The 8,756-nt window shown below is 42.2% G+C and overlaps 1 protein-coding gene across 7 annotated transcripts in view; it reads left to right on the forward strand.

Moving 5' to 3' along the window:
• LOC307270234 (uncharacterized protein) overlaps nucleotides 1-8,756 on the forward strand; it is an 83,403-nt gene that overhangs the window by 40,351 nt on the left and 34,296 nt on the right. The window lies entirely within an intron of this gene.

The following is an 8,756-nucleotide window of genomic DNA, read 5'->3' on the forward strand; positions in this document are numbered from 1 at the left end:
TATTCAACTTGTTTTATGGTTCATCAACTAGTTATAAAAGTTTAAAATTATTATTTTTTTTAAAGTTGTATGACTCAATTTGTGTTCAGCTAATGTGGTTTCTGTTTTTAAGTATTTGTGAACTAGTGTAAATCTATGTCATTACTTGTTATTGTTTTTACTGTTTGTGTAGTGGCATTAATGTTTAAGTTTCTTCATATGAACCTGCCAATGGACTAAAGCCTCTGGCTACAATCCTGTGTATTAATTAATACGTCTTGTCCCTGAAACAAAGACAGTGAAACAGACCTCATACCTTCTTCCCAGGTTCAGGTGTCCTGGTGCAGGTGTGTTCCAGTGTGCTCTGACTGGCCTGGTGTTTGTAATGGCTCAGGAGGCAGAGCTGCTCTACTGGACCGTCCAATGGGACGAGAGCCTCCTCCAACCAGCTGGCAGGACTGCTGCAGGGCCGCTGTTCAAAATCCAGTGTTCTGAGGACGCTCTCCCCACACAGATATAAGACTGTGTGTGAGCATGTACTAACAGCTTTGGGGAGAGCCCCTTTTGCTCACTGCTGCTTCAAGGCTTCACCAAATCCTCTGTATGTCCTGATGAAAACTCCTGAAATAAACCTCTCTGAAACACAATGATGATTGTCCAGTCTCGCCCTTGTCTTGGTCGCCATGGGGAACAATTCGGCTACCACAATTGGCGTCACGATGACGGATATAACTGGAACATGAGAAGACTACCTGTACCGCTTCGGGACACATCTGTTAGAATGAGATCAGATGGACTGTTGCTGTTGAAAGTTCTTGTCTGTTCCAGTATCTAAAGATAACTGAGAGAACTGCAACGGGAGATAATGTGTACTCGGCTGATAGTGCTCTGTGTCAAAGTTCAAGGTCACGGCATGAGTGTCCGGTCTGGGGGACTGCACAGAGGCTCCGTTATGGCCAGGTATCCACGAAGTACCACTGTTATAACAAAGAACCGTGTGCAGTTTTATTGACTAAGACTTTGGGGAAAAAGGCTGGACTGGAATCAAGCTTGTTACGTCGCTCTGTGCTTTATGTACGCTAAGAAAATGAAGAAAACGACTAAATGAAAAAGCGTAGAGTGGTCTGCTCCTGAACTATCAGATGTCAAAATCCTGTCAGCAGTTCGGGAGACATTCCACTAGGGACCTATAACAACACGCAATACTCTGTCTGGCTGCGATGCTGCTTCTGTCTGCCGGACACAAGGCTGTGGTCATGCTGAAAGAGGAGGAGGCCACGCGCATACCAACCGCATACCAACTTGGACTTTCCTGGGCCACTGGCCACCGAAATTCCACCTCTGGCGGAGTCTGCCAGGTATGAAATGGAGGACCATCCTCTGTGCCAAAGTTGGATGGACTACATCCCCCATGGGGGGGCTGATCATGTCTCGAAATATCTGAACTTGAGACTCTTGAGACTCAGCTGCAGAGGGCTCTCGCACCCTAATCTAATTTTATCATCATTCAGTGTTTGAGCGTTTGCTTTGTTGGTCCTTTACATTGTAGTTTACTGCAGTAATGCTTACATCTATGCATTGTATTCTACATCACTCATAAAGAGTGTTTCTGTGTTTTGTTGGAGGTTTCTTTTGGGCCATTCAAATATGTATGGTTACATCTGATTTTTGGTAGAAGTATTTACTTCTAAATGGAGGAATGTGGTAGATTTGAATAGCTTCTATTCAACAGAGTTGCTGAGCAGATAGTCTTAAAGGTTAAGGTCACGGGGGAGAAGTAGAGCACCCCTAGAAGGACTAGTATCTGTCTATTTGTAGATATTAATGCACCTGATACACCCCCCACACAGATATAAGACTGTGTGTGAGCATGTACTAACAGCTTTGGGGAGAGCCCCTTTTCCTCACTGCTGCTTCAAGGCTTCACCAAATCCTCTGTATGTCCTGATGAAAACTCCTGAAATAAACCTCTCTGAAACACAATGATGATTGTCCAGTCTCGCCCTTGTCTTGGTCGCCATGGGGAACAATTCGGCTACCACAATAGCCAAAGAATAAAGGCTAACCTTTAGCCAGACGTAACCTTGGGATGCTCCTGAGTTAAGGGCAATATATAAATCAACTCTCTGAGCTCAAGTGGTAAGAAATTGTTTAGGCAGAGATTTACCTTTTAGCAGCAAGACAGAAGTTGATCAGCTCTTTGCTTTCACAGCGTTGCTTGTTGATGGCCTGCTGTCTGTCGCCCACATCACTGATGATGGAATGAGCATCTTGGAGCCTCTGGAGATCACAGACACTCATGTTGCTGTGAAGGTCCCTCACCTCTCTGCCTTTGGCCTGATCTGGGATTTCTTTAAAAGGTTTCTGAACATGAATCTGCCAATAAAGGGCCAAGTCCTGCTGTTCCTCAGACCCCCGTATGGAAGACGTCGGATACTCAATGTATTTCTGCTGCAGAAGAACGTCCCTTTGAGTGAGGTAAGGTTATTCTTTGAGGCTAGATTGATGACTAAACCCGCTCCTGGTGTAGTGGTTAGACAACCCCCCCCCCCTCCATAGAGTCTCAGTCCTCTTCACAGCAGACCCGGGTTAGAATCCAGCCCGGGTCGTTCTCTGCATGTCATTCCCCTCTCTCTGTCTGTCTGTCTGTCTGTCTGTCTGTCTGTCTGTCTGTCCTCTTCACAGCAGACCCGGGTTAGAATCCAGCCCGGGTCGTTCTCTGCATGTCGTTCCCCTCTCTGACACATTTCATCTCTGTCTCTCCACACTGTCTACTAAAAAGCATAAAAATGCCAACAAAATAAAATAGATACATTTGTGGCCACGCAATATTTTATATATGTCACCGTAGTTTTTATATTTGTTCTATAATATGTCTGCCTTGGCTTGACTAATACAAATATCCTGTTACTAAAGGTTACGCCCAAACAACAAGGTGCTGAGAATATTGAAATCCCCACTGACTGTCTTGTGAGCGTTGGTCAAAGGTACAGTGTGAGCTGTGAACCTGAGAGCTACAGAATTCAGCCTAAGGTCAGTCAAGTCACTTCTACTTCTATACTGTAATTATTGTTAACAGAAGGATCACCAACACAATTTTAGCTGCATGCTGAAAATCAATTCATATTTTGCCATGTACCAGAAAAACATTTTCTACCACAGGTTTCAAAATGACGCTATGCTACTGGTTTGACAGGATGCAGAGTTTGACTCAGATTATGGACCAAATTTCCCTCCAAAATTTCAAGTTTTCCTTGAAATTGACCAAGAAGAAGTGACTTTGAAGGTCCAAGACCAAGAGAGGCGACAAGTCTGGGAAAGTTTGGTCCCTCTGAGAGGTAACTGAATCACCCAGACCCAGGGGTGGACTGGCCATCTGGCATACCGGGCATCGTCCCGGTGGGCCGGCAGGCATTTTGGGCCAAGTCACACAGCCGAGGGCCGAGGTACCTTCCCTCTCGGGAGTGCCGTGGACATATAAATGTGCGTGCAGGCTGTCAACTTCACCTAAAAGTTAAATAAAACTTTGTCCCAGGCCATTACTCATTATGAATGGTTCTAGGCTGGGCCTGGCCCAAACACACACACAGCAGAGGGCCGCCCATTCAGAGGCTGCATTGAATTGTATTATCACAAATTCAACTTCTACTCGGTAATTATGAGCATCTGACGATGGTCAGTTACGTTCAGGGCCGTCGGACGGCGGATAGGCTTGGGGGGCCCAAGGCAGAGGGGGGCTGCACTCAAAAAGTAAAAACTTTTTTTTTAATAATTTTTTTTTTTACTGGCTCAATATAGGCCCCTGATCTTTGAAGGCCCGACAAATGTTATTTAGGGGAGAAAAAAAAACAGATATCAGGGGCCTTTCATTCGTCAGTAAATTTGTTATTTTTTAATTAACATTGTTCAGGGCTACGAAGATCAGGGGCCTATATTGGGCCATTAAAAAATACAAACGAAGGTAAAAAAAATCCCGAAGCTGACTGGATTTTTTAAACATGTACATTTCTTCTTTCTGCTTTTTGGTCATTCTGTGTCTATAAATTATTCCAGAAAATAGTACTAAATAGCTTACATAGGAAATAGTTGATTTAGCCTTAGTTTTCTCCTCAAAGTGCACCAGATTGATGAATTTTACTTTAACATTTAAAAAAAAATCTTCCGGGGGAGCATTCCCCCGAACCCCCCTAGAAGGTCCAGGGTCCACGACACAGTCTCCCAAATTCCTGTGAGAAACACTGTGCGTGTGCATGTTTACTAAGAGTCATTAGACCAGGGGTTGTGTTCAAGTACGTGTAATGATTTGGTCATTCATCAATAGAAACATTGTGTTGTTATCTGGCTCAGAGAGGGACTAGTCACTCATACGTTTTGGACTATAGACAAACATAGCTTTTACATGTTTGTGTTGTAAGACCGCCTCTCAGAGGGCCCATCACGACTTCCTGTATAGGGGCCCAGAATTTGGTGCAACGCTCCTGCCTCCGCATATCGTATAAATAATCATGGTGGGCTGCCATGGCCAAAAATGCCAGGGCCGATTTTTTGTCCCAGTCCAGCCCTGCCCAGACCCAGTGATACACTGCACTAGACTAGAATACATATCTATTGCTTTTTTTCACCACATCATTTCACTATCAATTTATCCTAAATATATACATTCAGAACAATGAATTTTGAATGCTGGGGAATTTTAAGACAGGTTTTAATGTTTTAGATTTCAGTAAGACAACTTTACATCTAACATACGTTTTCTATCTAGAATCAAATAGAGGAATACAATGTAATTAAATGGAACTTGAACGTTTAAATAAAATACCTACAAACAAAGCAATCGGATCTATCTGCAAAATGGTTTAGATATTCATAATTAACATTCTGATGTCTAAAAACAATTTCAAACTATCTTTGGTTGTCAAACATAGTAGTCACAGCCAGCCTAGCATTAAGAAAATAATTTTGTTTGTTGTGTGTATGTTAACAGGGTTATGCATAAACACTAGACTAAGGCAGATCCTTTATTTAGTTATTTAACTTTTCTCTTCATTTCTTTCAGCTGCAGGCCCCTCAGCTGGAGCAGCTGGAGTCAATCTCATGGCAGACGGTAGGTGGACATGTAGTGAGACGTCTCCTCTGTAAATGACTTGTTCTCTGCTTCAGTCACCGATCAAACTGTCTAGAAGGAATCTGATATAAAAACGTTCTTCATTGGTTATTTAAAGGAATAGTTCAACATTTTTAATTTTTGTGTGTGTGCATTTTTGATGAAGAAATGGGCAAAGGTCTCTCAGGTAGTCAGGGGGAGCATCTTATTATAGCATCTTCAAATGAAACCTGTCTTCAAAATAAATGTTTTAACTTGGTAAATCCAGTCAGTCTTTGGAGATAAATGTATTGTTTTGTTTTTTGCAGGCGACCACTTTGTGGACAAACATAAAGTCCAGCTGATCCAGAGAGTGAGCAACATTAAACCCATTCTGGACGAGCTCCTTGATAAACAAGTCCTCCAACAAGAGAGTTATGATGACATCATGGCCATATCTACGTCTCAGGACAAGATGAGGGCGCTCTTCTCTGGATGTTTGAGAGCTGGTGGTGTTACCGCTAAAAACATCTTCTACAAAAGCCTTGAGGTAAATGAGCGATATCTCATTGCTGACCTTAAGAGGTAACTGTTGTGGTGAAATCCAATGTCAGACCAAACGTAGTCTAGACTGGACATTCTTTCTTAAACATTAACAGTGGAGACACAGTGATGTTGATGCTGATTTGCTGCCATTTAATCAAAGTTATTTCCTGTAATTTTACCTTTAAATGAGTCGTGATTTGTTTTGTGTGCGCGGTGCCTTCACTGCCCTCGGAGATTTAATGTAAAACCACATTCAGCAAATCAGATGTTTATCAGACAATCATGTAAGAAATGAAGGAAGGACCCCACCAGACATGTCATATCTGTGGAGTGTTTTTTTAATTTTTTTATTACTTTTTAAAGTTATTTTCTGAGACCGAGTGTGTTCTTCCAATGATAACAACGGAACAGAGTCACATAGAAGAGCATATATTTAAAACATGTTAACTGCTTAAAGGGCTCATATGGTTTTGCATTTATATACTGATGTATGTTTTCAATCAGCCTATGGTTTACATCATTCCTGCATCTTCACTGTTAGATTTGTAATATTTGAACATATTTTGAATACATTCCTGTTGCACTCTGAAGTTGTATGCTCTTGAAGGTTTGAGATCCTGAGGGGTGACCTGGGTTGAATTAACAGTGTCTGTGTGCTTAGAGCAGGTAACATGCTCACAGCTAAACCTAGATATGAGGCCTGTGTCTGTAGAAGACCGGATGTGTGTCAAAAGAGCAGCTATGGTGGAGGAGAGAGAGAAGTAAAGAAAAAGTGATGTTTATTCATGATATGTCATTTAGCCAATCGATTGCTTGTGTTTCTTTGTATGACAGTATATGTCCTTATTGTAACCTTAAAAAGGGGAAGTTATGAAATCAGGGCTCTGTAGAAGCTTATGGGGCTTTAAATTAGATTTTTGGAATCTCGTCTTTTGAATCATTTTATATTGTTTGAATAAATTGTATATTTTTTCTAAGATTGCTGTGTGAAACCATATTTTGATTTTCTGAAAAGACGGAATTGTCAATCCTCCTTTTTGCTTCTTCACACCACGGCGCTCTGGAAGATGGCCTGACCTTGCTGCTCATGGAGGGGGGGGGGGGGGCGGTTTGTGATACCAAATAATTACTGTTGATTATTTTGTATTTTTACTGGTTGTTAGAGACACCAGTTGAATCTTTCTCGCTCACTGCTGCATATCTGACTCTAGAGGGCGCTGTCTGATAAATAAGTTTGGTTTGGTGCTGCACAATTCATTTTCAGCTTCATTAGACCGTTTGGAGAGACAGAGATGAAATGTGTCAGAGAGGGGAATGACATGCAGAGAACGACCCGGGCTGGATTCTGAATGAGCCTCTATGGGGGGGCTCTGACCATGTAGCACACCTTTAGCACATTTCTCACAAGGAATGCGACACAATGCGCTTTACAGACAGGCAAAAGGGCCCAATGCGCTTTACAGACAGGCAAAAGGAGCATTAAAGTGAGTCAAATAAAAAACACAATAAAAAGCAACACATAGATAACAGAGAGAATGTAATGTATTTGCAACCTGCAACTATTGCGTGAAAGCTGTGAAGATAAATTGCTAAGAAACAATGCACTGTTGTCCGCCTGGTTCTCCAGCCGATTCTGCCAGTTATAAGTGTCCGATAACAGTGTCTCAGAGGCGGATACATGCCGCGCTTAATGCCGCCACTTCTGCGTCCTGCTGCTGGAGAGACCGCACAGACAGGTTCCCACCCATTGACTGTTGACAGTGTTCACGTCAAATAAATAACACTGTCAATGTAGAGCATGTTCACGGTGTGTTAGGTGGCTTATATGAACGACATGAGGGCTGAGAATATTGATCAGATAAATGATTGATCACACGCTGTGACACGCTTTCTTCAGTCTGAGCTGCAGTGTGAAGAGACAAACTAAAATACGCTCTTTTTTATTTCCACGGTGGCCCTAATTCGCCGTCGTCTAAATCCATGTTAAAGCTGGGGTGGAGGATTTGGGGAGAAAATGGCAGTTGGAATAGAGATTCGAATTCAAATACCTCAACCGCTCCACTTGTTCTCTTTGGTCCCTCCCCTATGGTCCCTCCCTGACACGCTCTACACCAACAAAGTCGTGCCAAAGTGAATGGACAGTCCCAACAGCCAATAAGAACAGAGAATCGGAGCCTCGCTCTGATTGGTCAAATTGTACAGCTCATGTTAACTTTGACCAATCAGAAATCATATACCCCAGCTTTAATGTTGTGTTTTTTTTTTGTTTTTTTTTTTTGTTTTTTTTTCATCATACCTCATCCTGTATGCCAGACGTGTGACGAAATGCGACAAAGGAGGAGTTTCCCCCGTATTTATAGCATGGGCCTATGAAATGTTGGTAATTTACAGAGATAATTAATTTTTTCCTGTGACGTATTCCTCCACGTCGGTGACGTTGTCCAATAGGAGCACATAGCGCTAGAAACAAACGACGGTTGGTGGAAGAGAGAGAGGAGAGAAGTTGCCGGTGTAATAAGGGATTTCACCTCCATGGAGCCGTTAGGTGGAAATATGTTTGTTTTCTCTGGAAACAACACGCCTGTCTTTGAGATGTGTCAACGAGGGACGACCAGGACAGGGTTAAAAAAGAAGATTACTGACGAGAGAAGGAAATATCAGAGGCACTTCAGAGAAACGGTGAGTAACTGCTGTTAACTGCCGATGGTTAGCGTCAAGCTAGCAAATCATTCATTGTCTCCATGGTAACAGCTATCGGTGAACTGCTCTGATAATTTACCGCTAGGCTACTCGAGTTAACATGGTAATATAGCAAAGTGTAAAATAAATATATTACAAGTAAATGTTCTGTACGTTGTTTAGGACGGTGACCAACCATCTTGTCTTATCGTCATGTCTCTCGGCCAAGTAACGGCAAAAAATTAATCGCGAAATAATCGTCTAATCTGATACAGTGACCGTTGTAACTTCATGACTGTCATGATGAGAAGGCAGAACATAAGATAGGGAAATATATTTATCCTGTAATTTCCTTACATGAAATATTACATTTTGCTTACACCTCATATTGACAATTTGACATTTTATTTTCTTCTGTTTAGCCTTTTATAGCGCCACTATCTGGGCAAGTGTGGCTCATTATTTTTGG

This window comes from Ammodytes marinus (genome assembly GCF_949987685.1).
Source record: "Ammodytes marinus genome assembly, chromosome: 25".
Classification (NCBI taxonomy): domain Eukaryota; kingdom Metazoa; phylum Chordata; class Actinopteri; order Uranoscopiformes; family Ammodytidae; genus Ammodytes; species Ammodytes marinus.